This window comes from Lolium rigidum, chromosome 6 (genome assembly GCF_022539505.1).
Source record: "Lolium rigidum isolate FL_2022 chromosome 6, APGP_CSIRO_Lrig_0.1, whole genome shotgun sequence".
In the NCBI taxonomy this organism is placed as follows: Eukaryota; Viridiplantae; Streptophyta; class Magnoliopsida; order Poales; family Poaceae; genus Lolium; species Lolium rigidum.
In genome coordinates, this window is record NC_061513.1 from 16693286 (window position 1) to 16713759 (window position 20474).

Consider the following 20474-nt stretch of genomic DNA (forward strand, 5'->3'; position numbering starts at 1 on the left):
GAAGCGCGACTTTTTATTAGACGGTATAACCGTGATTGGAAATCTGCTTATTTTGACATGTTCTCAACTAACACCTCGGATAGTCTCCACTAATCTCGATTTAACTATATCTGATAGCTTGCTTGACATGAATCTTGTATATACAGAGAGAGCAAAAGCTAGCATCCTCATCATGCACTAGATCAAAACGCTGCAAATGGCACTTCAAGAAGCTTTTGTTTCGGATATGATTTTTATATACACGCACAAAGAAAGTCACGATGCCTAACTTTGTTAGGCAGACCGTGTATGAAGAGGGAGGTTAATTAGCAAGAGGGATTATGGAAATTTTTGGCAGCACATTTCTAGATTTTTGAACATTTTGATCACAAAACAAATATATGATAACAAAACGCACAACTATTGTTACATTTCGAGACCATAATTCAACTCAGAGCTTCACTTAAAGACATCACAGAACTGTAAGACTGAAAACGTAATTAGAAATGAAAAGTTTAATAATACAATTCGACTCCAGCAGTACAAGAATCAATATACTATCACCTTTGCCCTTTTTTGGTCATTCACATCACACCAGAACTATGGAACCATATTAAGTGCATATAGCCTTTAGTTCATTGTCAAACATCACAACAGCAAAGCTAACAAGACTTTCATCACATACAACACACATCTGCTTTGGATTGACCAAGCTGAGGTTCAAAAATTAAAACAACAAAAGCCAGTTCCTGTCAAAGAACCAAGTCACGGAAAGTTGGCCACCACCACCACCTCCCACGGGTACTAAGCACACAGACCCAGCTACAAGGTCGGTTAAGCTATAGACCAGCCATCTCATTTCCATACTGGAATGTCAGCTCGCCCTCTCCTGCTCGGCACCGCTGCCAGCCCCTCCTCGTGTCCGTGCACCGTCTGATGGTCGGTTCCTAGAGCAGGATGGTGCCAGCAATCCTTCCTCCAGCAGCTACACACATCAAGGAAATGCACAAGAGAATATACAAGCCATAGAAAACACTTGAATTATAATTCTCGATTAAAATGAGTAAAGCAAATTCTATAATAAGCAACATCAAGAAAATATGTGGCATGATTCACTTTTAGCACCGCACCACCACAAGTACTAAAACATACACTTCTCAACTTGCACCCATTTAAAACTCTATATAATCAAATGACTACATGCCACAAGGATACGCTTCTCAAATTGTTGATGGTAATGCAAGAATAGTTGAGGTGCTATAGTGAGGGCAAAAAGGCATACCGTGAAAAGAAGTGAAACAATAGAATACAATAACTGCAGTCGAAGAGAAGAAGATTGCCTCATTTCAAGCTGGATGGAAGCAACCACTATTAGCAGTAGAACCTGCATTGTCCACATTCCAGTAGGTACAAGAATTCTCAGGTTATTCCTTGCCCTTCACATGTACAAGATCTTCAGATCCCGGGCCTACAGGAATGCCAGATCCGTATGGAGGAGTCAACAGCCTTGCGAGACAGAAGTGCGTTGGTGATGGCTCCGATGCCGGTGCCTGTGCCGCAGAGGAGGCCACCCTCGGGGGCAAGACCAATTAGGTCGTTAGTGACATACTCCAGGAACATCCCAGCTACACGAGACACAAAAACATATGTCAGCGTTCAAAAAGAACATCTATCTCATGCAGTTAAGCAGATGATAGTGCATTACATACTTCAAAACAATAAATACAAACTTCCACGAGACTGGATAGATATCAGAAGTTCATTCATCCTTAATAAACTTCATTAAATAACAACTCATTGCACACTCTACACATATGCTCCAGGCTAGACAACATTGACAAACTGCAGCAGTCAAACTATAGCTCACTAGTACCTCACAAATAAACTGAACATCAGCTGAAGACATGCACACACAAGAAAGTAAAAAAAGGAAGCCATATCTAAGCCTGAACAAAGATTTTCATCTCAAAGAAGAACTTTTACAAACATGTGTAGCGTAGTTTGTTGTTTTGACCAAAGCAAACGAAGTGAGAAGTGAGAGGAAGATTGTAACCTGGGAGCTGAAGCAAAGCATGCCGTCAATGGGGAAAGGAGGAAAATGAGACGACATGCACGTGCCTATCCTCGTTGTGGCGACCCGGACCTAGAGAGATCCGGTGTCTATGTGCATCCACTGTACTAGTCCCAAGGATTTGCTAGTACGCACATTCACGAGATAAATATCACAGTCATATCATTATTACAACGCATCAAATCCGAATACATAGTCATTTATTACATAAATGCCCGTAGGCCAAAGTAAACAGCGGAAGACAAATAAAGTGGCAAATCCAGCAAATGTGCCACAGGCAATCGACTGGAGCATCGTGTCCCTACATCGTATCTCACTCGTCATCAGAACAACCTGCAACATGAGACGTTGCAGCCACGAGAGTGGTCAACACTTTGAATGTGTGGCAAGTTACACCAATGCAATAAAATACCTATTGTACATGCTTAAGGATATCAAAGGAAATGGCCATAGGGTTTATCTTTTTGCGCAAAACAACATTTTATCTTAGTAAACCTCATTTTAACATTTTCCAAAGTTCTAACTCGTCCTATGTTTAGTAAACAATTTTATCAAGTAATATATGACTAGAGGTCACACAGTCCAACTAGCCTAGATGAAAGTACCCGTGAGCGACACACGAACACAGGGCTTTCCCCAAAATCCCACCTATGAACGACACACGGACATAGGGTTTGAAATTCATTTTATGTTTAGAAAAACAAAGTTAAGAAGAGACATCTTCAGGTAAAGTTTACTCAGCTTCGCCCTTAACCGTGGGCACGGCTAATCGATTAGTTCTACACCCTGCAGGGGTTGCACACTTTCACCACATGGCACAACCCGAAGGTTATGCCGAGGTCTTTCCCAAATGGCTAACTACTTATTTCCAGGCACGCCCGTTCCAAAATAGACACAAAGTCCCATACCGATGACGGTCCTTAAGTAGGTTTCCACAAGATAATTGACCAAGCCAGAGCCCATATGACATGTGACTGCACGAAACAACTGAGCAATTCTAAACATGAATTTGTTCTTTTAGGGGTCCCTGGGCGGCGGACCCAACCAATTTGAGCACACAGCTCCACACGCGATGACCCATCATACCACTCCGCCCAGGATGAAATAATTTTACGTTTTAATTTGGTAAACACATTTCACAAACCATTTCTATTTCGTAAACATTATTTCATTTGAACCCCCCCAACGGATTTTATTTTAGCATGACTAAGCATAACTATATAACTCAAAAATTTACTAGAACTTAATCTAGCATATATTTACCAAGGTTACATAGTGGGTGATAATTCCTACGGCTTATTTCTACCATAGGACATAACTATATAAAACATCGCCATTTCTAAAAATACTTGGCTAACAAAATAAAACTATCGCATGCATTCCTACTTTTATAATCAAAATAGCATAGCAAAAATAAATGGGATAGACATGTAGATGTAACTTGCCTGAGCAGCAGTAGTGACCTCCTACTTCTTCCTGAGTATCGCCCTCGCAGTCCGGACAATCTAACGTAAAGTAAAACATCGCATAAACAACCATCGGAATAAAAGAACCAACTTAAAACATGCAATGAAAAACTCTACAAAATTATTACTACGGTAGATTTTATTATCCAAAATTTTAGTCCTTTCATTATAGTTTAGGCTTAGGACGGAGAATGGTCGAAAAGGGGTTCGCGGCTATGTTGGTACGGACAACATAGCTTCCAACTTGAGTTCAAGCTAAACAACTTTACTTAGTTTGAAAAGTGAAGTTAGTAAATGTTAAAAAGGAAGTATTTTAATTTATGAAGCTATTGCAAAAAGAGATTCTGAATTTTGAATAAAACTGACTAAGACATATGCATTTGAAGTTTGCCAAAATCTGTACAAATTTGGGTTCAGGCTATCAATGTCTACTCGTGAAGTGTTACAGGAATCTACACTAGGCCAACGTCTATGACCTGATCTAGGCTGAAACCAAAAACAAAGGAAAAAAAAAAAAGACAAGAGAATACGTGGGTGTGCTCACGATGTGTGGCCGGCAAAGGATTTTGCAACTCCGGTTGTGGACGGAAACGGGGCTGCAAACGTCGGATGGTTTGGGCGAGGCTTGGAGGCGATGCTTGTAGACGTGACGGAGCTCCACCGGTGGTCAGCTGGTTCCAGCGAGGTTGGACAACGACGAGAGTAACGTCCGCAGCGCCGGCGTGTTCGGCTCCCGTTGCCGCGGATGCTCCCGAGCTCCTATGGAAGAAAGAGGGCATTAGGGAGACGCGGAAGGACACGGAAAAGACCAGGAAGACGTTAGAACGACGAGGCAACCTTTACAGCGACGAAAATCGTCGCCGGCGTCGGAGAAAACGGCGGCGGTTCCTCGACCAAATTCGGGCTACTGGGAGCCCGAGGGGAGATGGGACTGGGGCGTGGTGTTGTGGGGGTCAAGGAGGTCTCGGGGGTTCTATTTATAGGCCAGGAGGTCGAGCGGCCGAGCAGGAAAACGCGGCGGCGGCCGGCGGAACGACTGGCCGAAATAGCGGCGTGCGGGTGGATTCGGAGGGGATAAGGGTCGACCTGCAAGAGATTAGAGGCGGCGTGGCTTATCTTCCCTAGACGGGATGCACCTGGACGCGGGGAGGCCGGGATGCGCGCCCGCGCGCCATGAAAATCGCGGCGGCGGGCGAAGGTCAGGGACGAACGCGTGACTCTGTAACTCGACTCTGTAACCCTTCGCTGAAACTAGGTGATGACATGTGGGCCAGCTGTTATGTACGGGCAAAGAGAAAGAATAAGGAATAGGAAGTAGGGAGAAAAGATCCGATGCGGGCTGGGCTCGCTGGCTCTTGATTCGGTGCAGCCAAGACATAGTTTCCATCATGCATACGTGAGGGTGGCTTAGGTGCAGGTATAAACTTTATTTCTATATCTGTCTTTTGTATTTATGGTTTGACAAGGGTTTTTAGCCTCAACATTTATTCCGAAAAATCCAGAGAAATTCCGTAAAATCAAAATATGTACCTAGGGCTTAGGGAAACTTGTTTACACCCTAAATGAAAATTTATAAATACATTTTCTTTGCAAACCTTTGGGAAGTCATTTTATTCCCTAGCTCTCGAACATTTTAAAAGTTTTCAGAACATTCAATAAATCCAAATGCAATCAAATAAAACAATGCCTATACTTATATGTATGATTTATTAACATCCTATTTGTGAAAATTGGGATGTTACAAACCTCCCCCCCTTAAGTTGAATCTCGTCCCCGAGATTCGGTCTGGCTAGAAAACAGGTGTGGGTGATCGGCCTTTAGATCTTCCTCTCGCTCCCAAGTAGACTCTTCCTCGGTGTGGTTACTCCATTGTACCTTGCACAGTCTGATAGTCTTGGTGCGAGTGATTCGTTCTGCCGTTTCAAGTATTTTGATAGGTTGCTCCTTATAGGTGAGATCCTTGTCCAACTGAATGGCATCAATGGGAATCGTGTCCCGAGGTGTCTCCCCTACCTCATCAGAATAGCACTTCCTCAACTGAGATACGTGGAACACATCATGCACTGCTGATAATTCTACTGGCAATTCTAGTTGAAAGGCTACTTCTCCCTTCTGAGCAAGAATGGTATACGGGCCCACATATCGTGGTGCCAGCTTTCCTCTTACGCCGAACCTCTTGACCCCTCGAAGTGGGGTAACACGAAGGTATGCCTTCTTACCCACCTCGAATAACACTTCCTTCCTCTTGGGGTCGGCATAGCTCTTCTGTCTTGACTGAGCAATCTTTAATCTATCCTTGATCAGCTTGACCTTTTCCTCAGCATCCCTAATCAAATCAGGACCAAAAAGCTGGCGCTCTCCCACTTCATCCCACATGAGTGGTGTCCTGCATTTCCTCCCATATAATGCTTCAAACGGGGACATCCGAAGGCTAGCCTGGTAGCTATTATTATAGGAGAACTCAGCATATGGTAGGTTATCATCCCAACTGGACCCATAATCCAAAGCGCATGCCCTCAACATATCCTCCAAAATCTGGTTTACTCGCTCTGTTTGGCCATCAGTCTGTGGGTGATATGCTGTGCTAAAATTAAGCCTAGTGCCCAAAGCCTCGTGTAAACTCTGCCAGAACCTTGATGTGAATTGTGACCCACGATCTGACACAATCTTCTTCGGTACTCCATGTAAGCACACGATTCTGGACATGTATAGCTTGGCTAAACGTGCACTGTCAAAAGTTGTCTTCACTGGGATGAAGTGCGCCACCTTCGTGAGTCTATCAACGACCACCCATATGGAGTCGAACCCTGAGCGGGTTCTTGGTAGACCAGTGATGAAATCCATGCCAATCTCCTCCCACTTCCACTCTGGGATTGGTAGTGGCTGGAGTAAGCCTGCTGGTCGTTGATGCTCAGCCTTCACTCGCTGGCATACATCACATTTGGAAATATACTCTGCAATCTCACGCTTCATACCCACCCACCAAAACCTCTCCTTCAAGTCCAAATACATTTTGGTGTTCCCAGGATGGATGGAGTATGCTGAATCATGAGCCTCCTGCAAAATCACCTTCTTGATCTCTGGGTCTCGAGGTATACATATGCGGCCACTAAACCAAATGGTACCATGCTCATCTTCTGTGAAATCCTGAGCCTTTCCTTCCCTCATATTCAGCTTGATCTTACCAAAGTCCTCGTCCTTTCCTTGGGCTTCTCTAATCCTATCCAGTAAGGTGGATTGCACCTCCAACGCTGCAACATACCCTCGAGGTACAACTTCAAGGCTGAGCCCCATGAACTGTTCACATAGTTCTTCTGGCGTCTCTGTGGTCATGATAGCATTACAATAACTCTTCCTACTGAGAGCATCCGCGACCACATTTGCCTTTCCTGGATGGTAGTGAATACCCACATCATAGTCCTTGATGAGCTCGAGCCACCTCCGCTGCCTAAGGTTCAACTCGGACTGGGTGAAGATATACTTTAGGCTCTTATGATCCGTGAAAATCTCACACCGATTACCAATGAGGTAATGGCGCCAGATCTTCAAAGCGTGAACAACAGCTGCTAACTCTAAATCATGGGTTGGATAATTCATCTCATGGGGTCGAAGCTGTCGCGATGCGTAGGCCACAACCTTCCCTTCTTGCATCAAGACGCAACCAAGCCCTTGGCGGGATGCATCACAATAGACTTGGAAGTCCTTATGAGTGTCCGGTAATACCAAGATTGGAGCTGAGACCAACCGTCTCTTCAACTCCTGAAACCCTTCTTCGCATGCCTCAGTCCATTCATACTTCTTCTCCTTCTTCAATAATTGAGTCATGGGTTTGGCAATCTTTGAGAAATTCTCTATGAACCGCCGATAATAGCCGGCGAGTCCTAGGAAGCTCCGGATTTCGACACTCGATTTAGGAGATTTCCACTCCATTACAGCCTTCCACCTTGGAGGGGTCAACGGCCACTCCCTTGCCAGACACAATATGCCCCAAAAAGGCCACCTCCTTCAGCCAAAACTCACATTTGCTAAACTTAGCATAGAGTTTGTGCTCGCGGAGCTTGTCTAAGACCATACGGAGGTGTGCCTCGTGTTCTTCCTTGTTCTTGGAATAAATAAGTATGTCATCTATGAAGACCATGACAAACTTGTCCAAAAACTCCATAAAGACCTTATTCATCATGTTCATGAAGTAGGCCGGTGCATTGGTCAGGCCAAACGACATCACCGTGAACTCATATAACCCATATCGGGTTGAAAAAGCTGTCTTGGGAATATCTTGCTCACGTATCCTCAACTGATGGTAGCCAGACCGTAGGTCTATCTTTGAGAATATAGTTGCCCCCTTCAATTGATCGAAGAGGTCATCAATCCTCGGCAAGGGGTACTTGTTCTTGATGGTGACTTCATTCAGGGAACGATAGTCAACACACATCCTCAAACTACTGTCCTTCTTCTTCACGAAGAGCACGAGGGCTCCCCATGGTGAGGAACTCGGACGAACGTACCCTTTCTCCTGCAACTCTCGGATTTGCTTCTTCAATTCTGCCAATTCATTTGCAGGCATCCGATAAGGCCTTTTGGATATTGGTCCCGTACCCGGTGCCAACTCAATCATGAACTCGATATCGCGTTCTGGTGGCATGCCTGGTAGATCTTCCGGGAAAACATCCGGATACTCCTGCACAATCCATACTTCTCCTACGCCATCCACCTTAAGTGTGTGTACTCCAATCCTCTTAGGGGTTGGGGCCCTTGCCTTATACTTCACTCTCTTGCCTTGAGGGTTGGTCAGTGTGATGGTTTTATTGGCGCAATCTACTTGCCCTTTAAATCTGGCTAACCAATCCATACCCAGTATAACATCTAACCCCCGTGTTTCCAGGACTATAAGGTCGGAGGGGAAGGTAGTACGACCGATAACTAGTTGAGTCTGAGGGCATTCCTGGGAAGCTTTCATTTCGGCTCCAGGAGACTTTATTAGCATGGGTGACCTAAGATTTTCAGTAGCTACCCCATGTCTATCCACGAATGATCTAGAGATGAAGGAGTGTGTTGCACCGGTATCAAAAAGGATTGTAGCTGGAATGGAATTTATGGAGAACGTACCAAGTATCACATCAGATGCATCGTGTGCCTCCTCGGCTGTCACATGGTTGAGCTTGCCCTTCACGAATGGGTTTGGTTTCTTGGCACTTTGATCCCCAGTTTCTTGGGCTTCAGGGCACATGTTGGCAAAATGACCAGGGTTGCGGCACTTGTAGCAAGTGATCTTGGATAGATCCTTTGGCTGAGTAGATGGTGCATTCTTTGAACTGTGGCCATGGCTACCACCGTCCTTGTGATGCTTGTTTCCATGGTGTCCTTGGGAGTGACGATGTCCAGAACCCTGATAAGTCGAGGACCCATGGAACTTGGCAGGTGGTGGTGGAGAGGTGCGAGGCTTAGGATGGAACCTATGCTCGGACTTGTGGAACCCAGCCTTCCTCTTACGGTTGTCAATCTCTTTCTGCTTCCCTTCCAGTTTGATTGCCTTGTTGATCAGTGCCTGGCACGTCTTAAAGTCACCAGAAGTCAACTGGAAGGAGAGATCATCGTTCAGACCATCAAGGAACCTCTCTTGCCTACTCTCATCATCGGCCACATCATCCGGGGAGTAGCGAGCAAGCTTGTTGAAGATATCCAGGTATTCCGCCACGGTGCGCGAGCCTTGACGCAGCGCGCGAAACTCTTTCTTCTTCAAAGACATAAGCCCTGTCGGCACATGATAGTCACGAAAGGCCTTCTTGAACTCATCCCAAGTGACATCGTTGATATCAGCGATGGAGAGTTTGTAGTTGTCCCACCAAGCTGCAGCGGGACCCTCTAGCTGGTGAGTTGCATAGAGAACCTTCTCCGGCTCCGAGCACTGCACAGTGTCGAGCTTGTTGGAAATAGTGCGGAGCCAATCATCAGCATCAATGGGCTCAGCAGAGCTTGAGAAAGTGGGAGGCTTGAGTCGCAAGAAGCGAGTCAAGAGATCAGTAGGAGGTGGTGGCGGTGGGGGATTGTTGTTGTTATTGTTGTTCTGGTTCAGATGTTGGGTCAGAAGCTGCACCAACTGGGCCTGAGCTTGGAGGAGTTGCTCCATGGCTGGAGACACTTCGTTGTTGCGAACCATCTGTTAGATATGTGAACAACATAAGGATACGCATCAAAGAAACACGAGAGCGTGTAGGTTTTTTTTTTTTACTACCCTCATGGAATGCACAAATAAGCAACAACAACTCATGAATAAATCAAATCCAAATAAATTTCGACATTACAATCCATAAATCCGCACACTAAACCGAACATCCCGAAAACTGGTAAAGTCGTCTAAACGAATCGAAGCGAACTAACATTTATTTATTCAAAGGGGCGCTAACGGACTACTCCTCGTTATCATTATCAGGGTCGAAGGCAGGCTCTTCAGGGTCTTCTTCTTCCTCATCTATCATCTCCTCATCATCATCGGGATCCTCTCCATCATAATCGGGCTCGCTCTCATGATCTTGTGGATCCTCCTCGTAGTCATCATCATCGCTAATTAGCGCATCATTGTTGAGGCGATCCTGTAGCTGCTCACCTTCATCCTTAGCTTCCTCCAATTCCTCTTGGAGGGTAGAGACCCGAGCTTCAAGTATCTCTATCTTCTCCTTCTGCAGCTCGACCGTCCCTTGGAGCGCAGCGACCATCCGCTTCAAGGCTCGGCGTTCCTCCAGCAAGATCCTGTTGTCTTCTCTTTCTCTGTCCAGAGCATCCCTTGTTTCAGAACCATAGCGGTTCAACTCTGAGATATGCTCTTGAACACAGTACATATCCCGGGATCCTGAGGTGTAGGGGGGGCACACCATCGGCTTCCCATAGGAGTCCCTCTTGGCAAACATCTCGAAGGGGGAGCCTACCAATTCACTCGCGTGGCGTTGGCTCACGCGTCCTAGTGCCTCCTGGGCGGCCGACTGTAGTCCATCTTGCCACGTGGTGCCAATAGCATGGAAGTTGATGCCTTCAGTCTCAGGGTACCTCTGACGTCCGCGTGCCCTGACGGTGATGACCCAGGTGATTGGGAATCCTTCTCTTACTAGCCTCTTCCCAAAGAACTCAGCGCGAGGCAACCCCAAAAGATCACGCATGGCGTGCAACTGCTTCCCCAACTTATTCTCCTTCTCAATCTCCTGGGTGAACATGTCGTACGTCATCTACAGTTTGAAAGAAGAAGAGAATCATTAAACTTTTGAAATTCAATAGATGAGAGTATTCAAGTTTTTTTTTAAGAGATACTTTTCGCAATAATTTTTTTTTTCTAAAAATTTCCAAACCTAGGGCCACGACCTAGAGTCGATATGGCTCTGATACCATCTGTGGCGACCCGGACCTAGAGAGATCCGGTGTCTATGTGCATCCACTGTACTAGTCCCAAGGATTTGCTAGTACGCACATTCACGAGATAAATATCACAGTCATATCATTATTACAACGCATCAAATCCGAATACATAGTCATTTATTACATAAATGCCGGTAGGACAAAATAAACAGCGGAAGACAAATAAAGTGGTAGATCCAGCAAATGTGCCACAGGCAATCGACTCGGAGCATCGTGTCCCTACATCGTATCTCACTCGTCATCGTAACAACCTGCAACATGAGACGTTGCAGCCACGAGAGTGGTCAACACTTTGAATGTGTGGCAAGTTACACCAATGCAATAAAATACCTATTGTACATGCTTAAGGATATCAAAGGAAATGGCCATAGGGTTTATCTTTTGCGCAAAACAACATTTTATCTTAGTAAACCTCATTTTAACATTTTCCAAAGTTCTAACTCGTCCTATGTTTAGTAAACAATTTTATCAAGTAATATATGACTAGAGGTCACACAGTCCAACTAGCCTAGATGAAAGTACCCGTGAGCGACACACGAACACAGGGCTTTCCCCAAAATCCCACCTATGAACGACACACGGACATAGGGTTTGAAATTCATTTTATGTTTAGAAAAACAAAGTTAAGAAGAGACATCTTCAGGTAAAGTTTACTCAGCTTCGCCCTTAACCGTGGGCACGGCTAATCGATTAGTTCTACACCCTGCAGGGGTTGCACACTTTCACCACATGGCACAACCCGAAGGTTATGCCGAGGTCTTTCCCAAATGGCTAACTACTTATTTCCGAGCACGCCCGTTCCAAAATAGACACAAAGTCCCATACCGATGACGGTCCTTAAGTAGGTTTCCACAAGATAATTGACCAAGCCGTGAGCCCATATGACATGTGACTCGCACGAAACAACTCGAGCAATTCTAAACATGAATTTGTTCTTTTAGGGGTCCCTGGGCGGCGGACCCAACCAATTTGAGCACACAGCTCCACACGCGATGACCCATCATACCACTCCGCCCAGGATGAAATAATTTTACGTTTTAATTTGGTAAACACATTTCACAAACCATTTCTATTTCGTAAACATTATTTCATTTGAACCCCCAACGGATTTTATTTTAGCATGACTAAGCATAACTATATAACTCAAAAATTTACTAGAACTTAATCTAGCATATATTTACCAAGGTTACATAGTGGGTGATAATTCCTACGGCTTATTTCTACCATAGGACATAACTATATAAAACATCGCCATTTCTAAAAATACTTGGCTAACAAAATAAAACTATCGCATGCATTCCTACTTTTATAATCAAAATAGCATAGCAAAAATAAATGGGATAGACATGTAGATGTAACTTGCCTGAGCAGCAGTAGTGACCTCCTACTTCTTCCTGAGTATCGCCCTCGCAGATCCGGACAATCTAACGTAAAGTAAAACATCGCATAAACAACCATCGGAATAAAAGAACCAACTTAAAACATGCAATGAAAAACTCTACAAAATTATTACTACGGTAGATTTTATTATCCAAAATTTTAGTCCTTTCATTATAGTTTAGGCTTAGGACGGAGAATGGTCGAAAAGGGGTTCGCGGCTATGTTGGTACGGACAACATAGCTTCCAACTTGAGTTCAAGCTAAACAACTTTACTTAGTTTGAAAAGTGAAGTTAGTAAATGTTAAAAAGGAAGTATTTTAATTTATGAAGCTATTGCAAAAAGAGATTCTGAATTTTGAATAAAACTGACTAAGACATATGCATTTGAAGTTTGCCAAAATCTGTACAAATTTGGGTTCAGGCTATCAATGTCTACTCGTGAAGTGTTACAGGAATCTACACTAGGCCAACGTCTATGACCTGATCTAGGCTGAAACCAAAAACAAAGGAAAAAAAAAAGACAAGAGAATACGTGGGTGTGCTCACGATGTGTGGCCGGCAAAGGATTTTGCAACTCCGGTTGTGGACGGAAACGGGGCTGCAAACGTCGGATGGTTTGGGCGAGGCTTGGAGGCGATGCTTGTAGACGTGACGGAGCTCCACCGGTGGTCAGCTGGTTCCAGCGAGGTTGGACAACGACGAGAGTAACGTCCGCAGCGCCGGCGTGTTCGGCTCCCGTTGCCGCGGATGCTCCCGAGCTCCTATGGAAGAAAGAGGGCATTAGGGAGACGCGGAAGGACACGGAAAAGACCAGGAAGACGTTAGAACGACGAGGCAACCTTTACAGCGACGAAAATCGTCGCCGGCGTCGGAGAAAACGGCGGCGGTTCCTCGACCAAATTCGGGCTACTGGGAGCCCGAGGGGAGATGGGACTGGGGCGTGGTGTTGTGGGGGTCAAGGAGGTCTCGGGGGTTCTATTTATAGGCCAGGAGGTCGAGCGGCCGAGCAGGAAAACGCGGCGGCGGCCGGCGGAACGACTGGCCGAAATAGCGGCGTGCGGGTGGATTCGGAGGGGATAAGGGTCGACCTGCAAGAGATTAGAGGCGGCGTGGCTTATCTTCCCTAGACGGGATGCACCTGGACGCGGGGAGGCCGGGATGCGCGCCCGCGCGCCATGAAAATCGCGGCGGCGGGCGAAGGTCAGGGACGAACGCGTGACTCTGTAACTCGACTCTGTAACCCTTCGCTGAAACTAGGTGATGACATGTGGGCCAGCTGTTATGTACGGGCAAAGAGAAAGAATAAGGAATAGGAAGTAGGGAGAAAAGATCCGATGCGGGCTGGGCTCGCTGGCTCTTGATTCGGTGCAGCCAAGACATAGTTTCCATCATGCATACGTGAGGGTGGCTTAGGTGCAGGTATAAACTTTATTTCTATATCTGTCTTTTGTATTTATGGTTTGACAAGGGTTTTTAGCCTCAACATTTATTCCGAAAAATCCAGAGAAATTCCGTAAAATCAAAATATGTACCTAGGGCTTAGGGAAACTTGTTTACACCCTAAATGAAAATTTATAAATACATTTTCTTTGCAAACCTTTGGGAAGTCATTTTATTCCCTAGCTCTCGAACATTTTAAAAGTTTTCAGAACATTCAATAAATCCAAATGCAATCAAATAAAACAATGCCTATACTTATATGTATGATTTATTAACATCCTATTTGTGAAAATTGGGATGTTACACTCGTGCATCGTGTCAAAAGGTGATGACAACAGGGATGCTCTTCTCTTTCTCCATGTTGCTGCCTTCTAGATTTTTGTGTGTCGAGACCCTCTTCCTTGGCGTGGACCACCTCGGACAGCTCCTGGAACTCGTCCCTGCTCACCCTAGTCTCATTTGCGAGTAAAGCGACTGCGCAAGAGCCTCAAAGACATCTACCAGAGCTGCGACGCCGAGCCCCGAAAATTGAATAGTGAAAGATGATCAACCAAATCTTCATATGCACCAAATGCAACGTCTAATGTGTTCTATTCGGTCCTCAATACTGCAACATTGCACGTCATAACCACTTGTTCAAAGTCCAAGGACACTTCTATGCATGTGTGATTTCAAGTAGCAGTAGAAAAAAGGCAAGAAATAAGGGAAAGAAATCTTGGATACAATGAGGAACTTATTTCTAAATCATGTAATCCATCCGATTGCTTTGTATTTGAGTGATCTGCTTACTTATTTGAGTGAGTAATGTGTACAAAGATAGAGCTAATCTGAAAACCATTCGAGCAATTGCATATCATGTTAAACATTAAGATCAAATCATTTGCACTAGCAGAGAGATAATTGGGAACCTAAGTAGAATAAATGACCAATATTCGGTACGAACTACCCAGGTTCATAGCCAACCCAACAGCAACATCGAGCAACCAAGTTGAATTGGACAATAATTCGGAAGAAGAAGTTATTCATGGCAATTCCTAATAAGTGATTTATGGCAATAACAAGAAAAGTTGCCAAAAGAAAGACACTGGAAATCGATGGGATTTCAAGTCACTACGGCACTAGATATGTTTAAGTTAACATTCAAAACATCAGTAGGCGATGCACAAATCGAGGAGACATCATCATTTACAACATTAAAATGGCTTTACCCTAAATATGACGAGATGCTGAAAAACATTTTAGAAATGAATGGCAGAGGATCAAAGGATTGTTCCAAACTTACAGGAACAAACTTCACCACAGCATGTTAGAACCACTTCTTGAGCCCACAACGACGTACGTGCACAAGCAATTGATGGAAATAGTCAAGTGCAATTTTTTTTACACATGTCACGAGTTCTACTTGTGCTCGGGAGAGGGCGAATTTCTTCTCCCGTTGCCGCTAGAGATTCTTATTTCTCTAGGAACCCCGAGAGACGTGACATTTTAGATAAAATGTGTAGGTTGATATATATGTATCTCTAGAAATAACACAAAACACATGCAAAAATGTAACACCAAAACCTACCTTCTAGGAGCACCTTGATACCCTTCTTCGTCCCTAACAAAAAGTGTTCAAAATTAATCAGTTAGCGTCAAATACCATGATTAACAAAATGCAAGAAAACATTCAAAAACTATTTGCCATGAACAGGATACAAAACAACAAACACTCACCTTTCTTGGAGGACTGAGTGAGGCAGAAAATGATGAATCTAACCATCCACGCCTCAATGGAGGTCCTCGTCCCCGCTACCACATATATAATTAGGAATATAAGAGTATGATTTAAGAAGTTGTAAAAGAGATGAGATCCATTCATTACCTACGAGGAGAAATAGATCTTTAGCGGTAGTGCGAGAGGCCGGCGAGTAGGAGGTGAACAACTATGACGAGGTGGATGTGGTCTTGTCGGCCTTCTCAGTATTTTTGGGGGTGGTGAAGTGCAGATAAAAACAAGACAGATAACATATTCAGTATAGATAAATACGAGGAAATAGAATATCTAGTAGGGCTACACACACAGAAAAAATGACAAGTAAAATAATTAGCAAGTTATCCTATAACCAAGTTAACTAGCACATGGTATTGGACTTACCCGACCAAATGATTAAGTATGAGCAATCCGCCTATCGAAAAAATGACATGATCATGGCCAAAATTTAGAAGTATAAACATGGTAAGGTAATGAGTGATAGATAGAACACATCAGGTCAGTTCAAAAATTATACTATACAAAGGTCTCAAAGCTCAAGGTCATCTTTTCATCTTAAGTAAGCAACAACAGGTATCATAAGACATCCTATTAAAAGGGATTATCACATAGTGACAATGCTATCAAGCTTTTAGACATGGATACATACAACAATCATACATGCTTCAGGAAGTAGGCAAGCGAGCCAGCATTCAGACGTTCAGGTAAGCAAGCTAGCTGGCATCTTGATTCACTGCATTTTGCAGCTTACCAACAAGGTTGGGGAACACAGAGCAGAGGGACCAGGGGCACTTCACGTTGAGGCACAGCAACCACTAGTCGATGCACGTCACATGGATGTTTTGCATGCAGGGGGTGTACCGCACCTCTGTGCCAACACGGAACTCCTCCAGGTAGAAAATGCACTTGCTGAACTCCGTAGGGACAACTTTCAGCATAACCTTGGAGAGCTCCTGAATAAACGTCTCTACCGCTAGTCCTTTTTTGCATGCATTCCTGTGATCGATGCATATGGATGGATTACCATGGTTGAAAAGGATTCCTGTTGTAGCATCATAAAATCGGTAGCAAATCAGGTCGGTGTTGATACAGACCAAACCATTTAGGCCTTTCTTTATACTGGTAGAGCACATTGATCCAACAACCTGCAAGATAAGATAAAACATAAGTTTACTACTCAGGAATTCAGCATACGTAAATGTAGTGATGAGTGCTAGTGTTCATACAGCAAAAAAAACACCTTCGACTTGACTAGAGACGCATATCCCACTTCTCACTGCTCCATGTAGTGCAGGTTCTGGAAACATATAAGCCTGGAAACATACTTATTTAGATCAAATAATTGAATCTATATTTTCTCATCAGTAGCTACCAATAGGCAAGGCTGTCAAGAAGAGATAGATAAAACAAGAAATTAAATAAAGCAATAATCAGTTTACTCGCATCAATAAGGCATACATTATTCATCTTTAGCATTGTACTGAATAACAAAACAGTAAATCTTTTTGGGAGATCTTGTATAGAACCATCTGCACTATATAGCAATATCAAAACCGTCAACAACACAAGCTCCAACTTTAGCCCACATCAAATAAATATAGGGTTTAAGATTGTCATTGTTTAAACCCCGGAAGATATATTCATTTCTTATTAATACGAGGATTTCAAAACAAATTCCAAGTGAGGCAGCAATTTCGCAACAGAAAGGCGTGTTTTCATAAGCAGCAAGTGCACATGCATCAATAAGAAGGCAACGCCAGATTTCATCTTTATAAGGCATCAACTGTGTGTTTGTTTAATTACAAAATATTGTTACATGTTTCAATAAGTACCATATCATAGAACAGGTCTACACAAAGAATTCAAGTAACTTAAATAGGCCATCCTATAATAAAACCCAACTGATATTTAATAACATGTAAAATATGTTATTGTTGTGCTTTATTGACAAACTGACATCTCTTGCATTGCATCAGTGGCATCACAACACCAACACCAACTTCATTTCATTTAAATGATTAACAGCAATAAAAAACTACCAAATGTCCCAAATTCTCTAAAAATATAACCAAACATTCCGTTTCTTGTTTTGCAGGGTCAAAAGCAAAATGTGGAGAAACCGACGAGGCATATGGTAAACAAAATGGCAGACATAATTAAAAAGACCTTGTGATCAAGTAGCCATGGAAGAATGCTTAAATGGCATGAAAATCTACCTGTCTAACAGCCTAAGAATAGATAGAGATTCAAGATAGTGCAAAAGTGCATATGTAAAAAATTATGATTATACTAGGAGGAATGCAATGTTGCTTAATCTAGTGTGTCAGTAATAAGTGTCAAGTTCAGTTAGCAGTGTCGGTTTTCGTCTGTCAGGTTTCAATTAGTTTTCTTCAGCTATTTGCTAGGAACAGATAGGATAGGAGTTGGTCTTTGTGTCGATCCGATCCTTGCGTTGTAACCTCGTGTGAGCAGGCACGATCTTTGTCTTGCTTAATAAAAGGAGAAGGAAACAGAAAAGTTGTAGGCATTACATAGCGCCAAAACATCTGTCATTGTCTCTTCTCTGTTCTTGCACAGGTTCGTGAGTGAGATCGAGAGAGAAGAAAGGCTACATGCAAGTAATCAAGCTTCTTAAATAACATGATATCAAAATCAAATACAGGAAAGTGTCAAGATCACATAAAACTCCCAAGAGAAGGCACGCTTGGTGTCAAAAACTAGACAACCGCATCACAAATAAAATACGAAGGGCGCAATGACAACGACACAAAGGCCAGTAGTGGTCTACATAGCTGCTACACATTAGATAAATATGTGAAAATTCTGTACAAACATTTACATACATCCACACTCGCCATACCATATCTTACCTTACAGAGGCGAGCTAGCCTAGGCGGGCTAGAAAATCCTTGCTTTTGAGGGCATGCCAAATTGGCAAAATCAGGTTGCAATATAAATCGTTTAGATTCCAACTCATCTCCATAGGCTACTTCGTCCTCAACAACCAGATACCTGCTCCGCTTCCGGCGCCATTGCCACCATCTTCCTCCATTCTTTTTCAAAAATCTCACGCTTGGCCGCGTCAACGTCTTTAGTGTCTACTACCCTACCCTATAAATCAACTGTCTACAGCATGTCTTCATTGCTCGTCCCTCTTCAAGATGGGCGACATCCCATCCCAGATCTGATAGCACAACAAACCATACTCCTCCCCAAGATCGACTAAAATCGGGCATTTATTCACAGAGTTCATCGAGCGATGGGTCGGAGAGAACTATACAAAGAAATGCCCACCACCTATGTTATTTGCTTCATCAATTAGAATCATCCTCATGTCTCTTAGCTCGTCGATATTTCCGATAATGCTGAATAGTAAGGTCGGTACTCACATCAGCCGATTGAGTTGAATGATGATGTGAATGTATGTCCAATATAATTAATCTTTGTGTTTTTCTACTAATACAGGTGTCAAGATGCTATTTATCTTAGAATCCTGAGTTGTGCTTGCCCTCAAAAGTAACATCACAAAACAAACAACTAGTCCCTAGCTCTTGCTCTCAACGCAACAAACAAAATGTGCAGCTATGGCAAGGTCAGCTATGCGAGCCGAGCTAGCTAAGCTATAGCTCACCCAAGCGTTGGAAGCAGAACTAAACATGCAGCTATGCCAAGGTTAGCTATGCCGAGCCAAGCTAGCTGGGCTACTTGAGCTATAGACCACCTAAGCGACGGATCCAAACGTTATATCATCAATCACACAAGCTACAACTATGAAGCTATTAAACATGGAAAATCAATTTAGTAACCCCAGGGAGGAACTGAATTAGAGCATCAAGGTAACATGCATTGTTCCTTTACCAAAGGTTTACTCCATGGCCTAACAAACAACATGAATCCATGTAAATATTTGTTTAGACAAGCACACAACCAGATGATCATAAACAGAGCAAGCTGCAACAGTGCTAACTTTCAAGATATGTGCTAGAAGTAGACCTAGAGATAAAACATACCAAGCTAATGTTGGTTGGGATATGGCATCGGAACTATAGCTCACCTGCAGAAATTGACAACCCTGGGATGCAGGTGTCCATAGCACTTGAACTGAAAATAATTAGGCAATACGAACTACTGAAACATTACTTGCTACAAAGCCAGAGCAATTTTCATCTAACTGATCACTAGTCAGGCAAAACTTAAGCCTCAAACAGTTTAGATCATATAATGTGGCCTCGTACATCTAACTGCACCATCATTCTAGCTAATCAACTATGGTTGAGAACCATACACCGAGGAAATTAACTACATGTGAAAAAGAGGAAACAATCAAAGATCAGCCGATGACAATAGGTAAACACAAAAGTGGAGTGTATCTTTGTAATTCAGTCAGAAAACATATCAACTAGAAAAGCAAGTAACTAACACTCATTTCTAAATGCAGATATGTTTTAATCCTTCAAGATGTAGCAGATTGTTCAAGGCCGTCACAACAGAGCAAGCCTAAGCAACATGAAGAACTATGTTTGTTATCAACAACCTTCAGTGCAAATATTTGCCGCTTTATCAGGAGTTCAAGACCATTTGCTACTTAAGATTCCAAGCATAAGACATAATGTATGTGTTAAAAACAAATCGCCGGCTTTTAGTAACAGATAGCGAGATTGATGGGTCAGACAAAATTTATGCCTCAAAAACTTTAGATCATAAGGTTACATCGCGCATTTAACTGAATCATCGTTCGCACCACTCTATTTACCATAAACACAACAAAGACGTAAATCTTCTACCACTCATTCCCAGCGGATGGAAAACAACAATAGCAAAGTGGAGAAAACATACCAAGCATCCAAAACATGTCAAGCAAACATGTTAGCAATGATTTTAACTAGTTGGAGCTCTGAAAACACAATAATACAACCAGCCTCGATTTTTATATGCCTGTTCGGATAAAGTGCAGTTTTATTTTCATGTCAAATTTGAGAG

General features: G+C 43.3%; 2 non-coding genes across 2 annotated transcripts; both read right to left on the bottom strand.

The window, feature by feature from the left end:
- Positions 1-19667: 19667 nt before the first annotated feature.
- LOC124668812 lies at positions 19668-19758 on the bottom strand. The gene has a single exon (XR_006991892.1). It is a non-coding gene; the product is annotated as a small nucleolar RNA Z266 (small nucleolar RNA).
- A 392-nt stretch (positions 19759-20150) lies between these two features.
- LOC124668809 lies at positions 20151-20240 on the bottom strand. Its single transcript, XR_006991889.1, has one exon. It is a non-coding gene; the product is annotated as a small nucleolar RNA Z266 (small nucleolar RNA).
- Between the last annotated feature and the right edge of the window lie 234 nt (positions 20241-20474).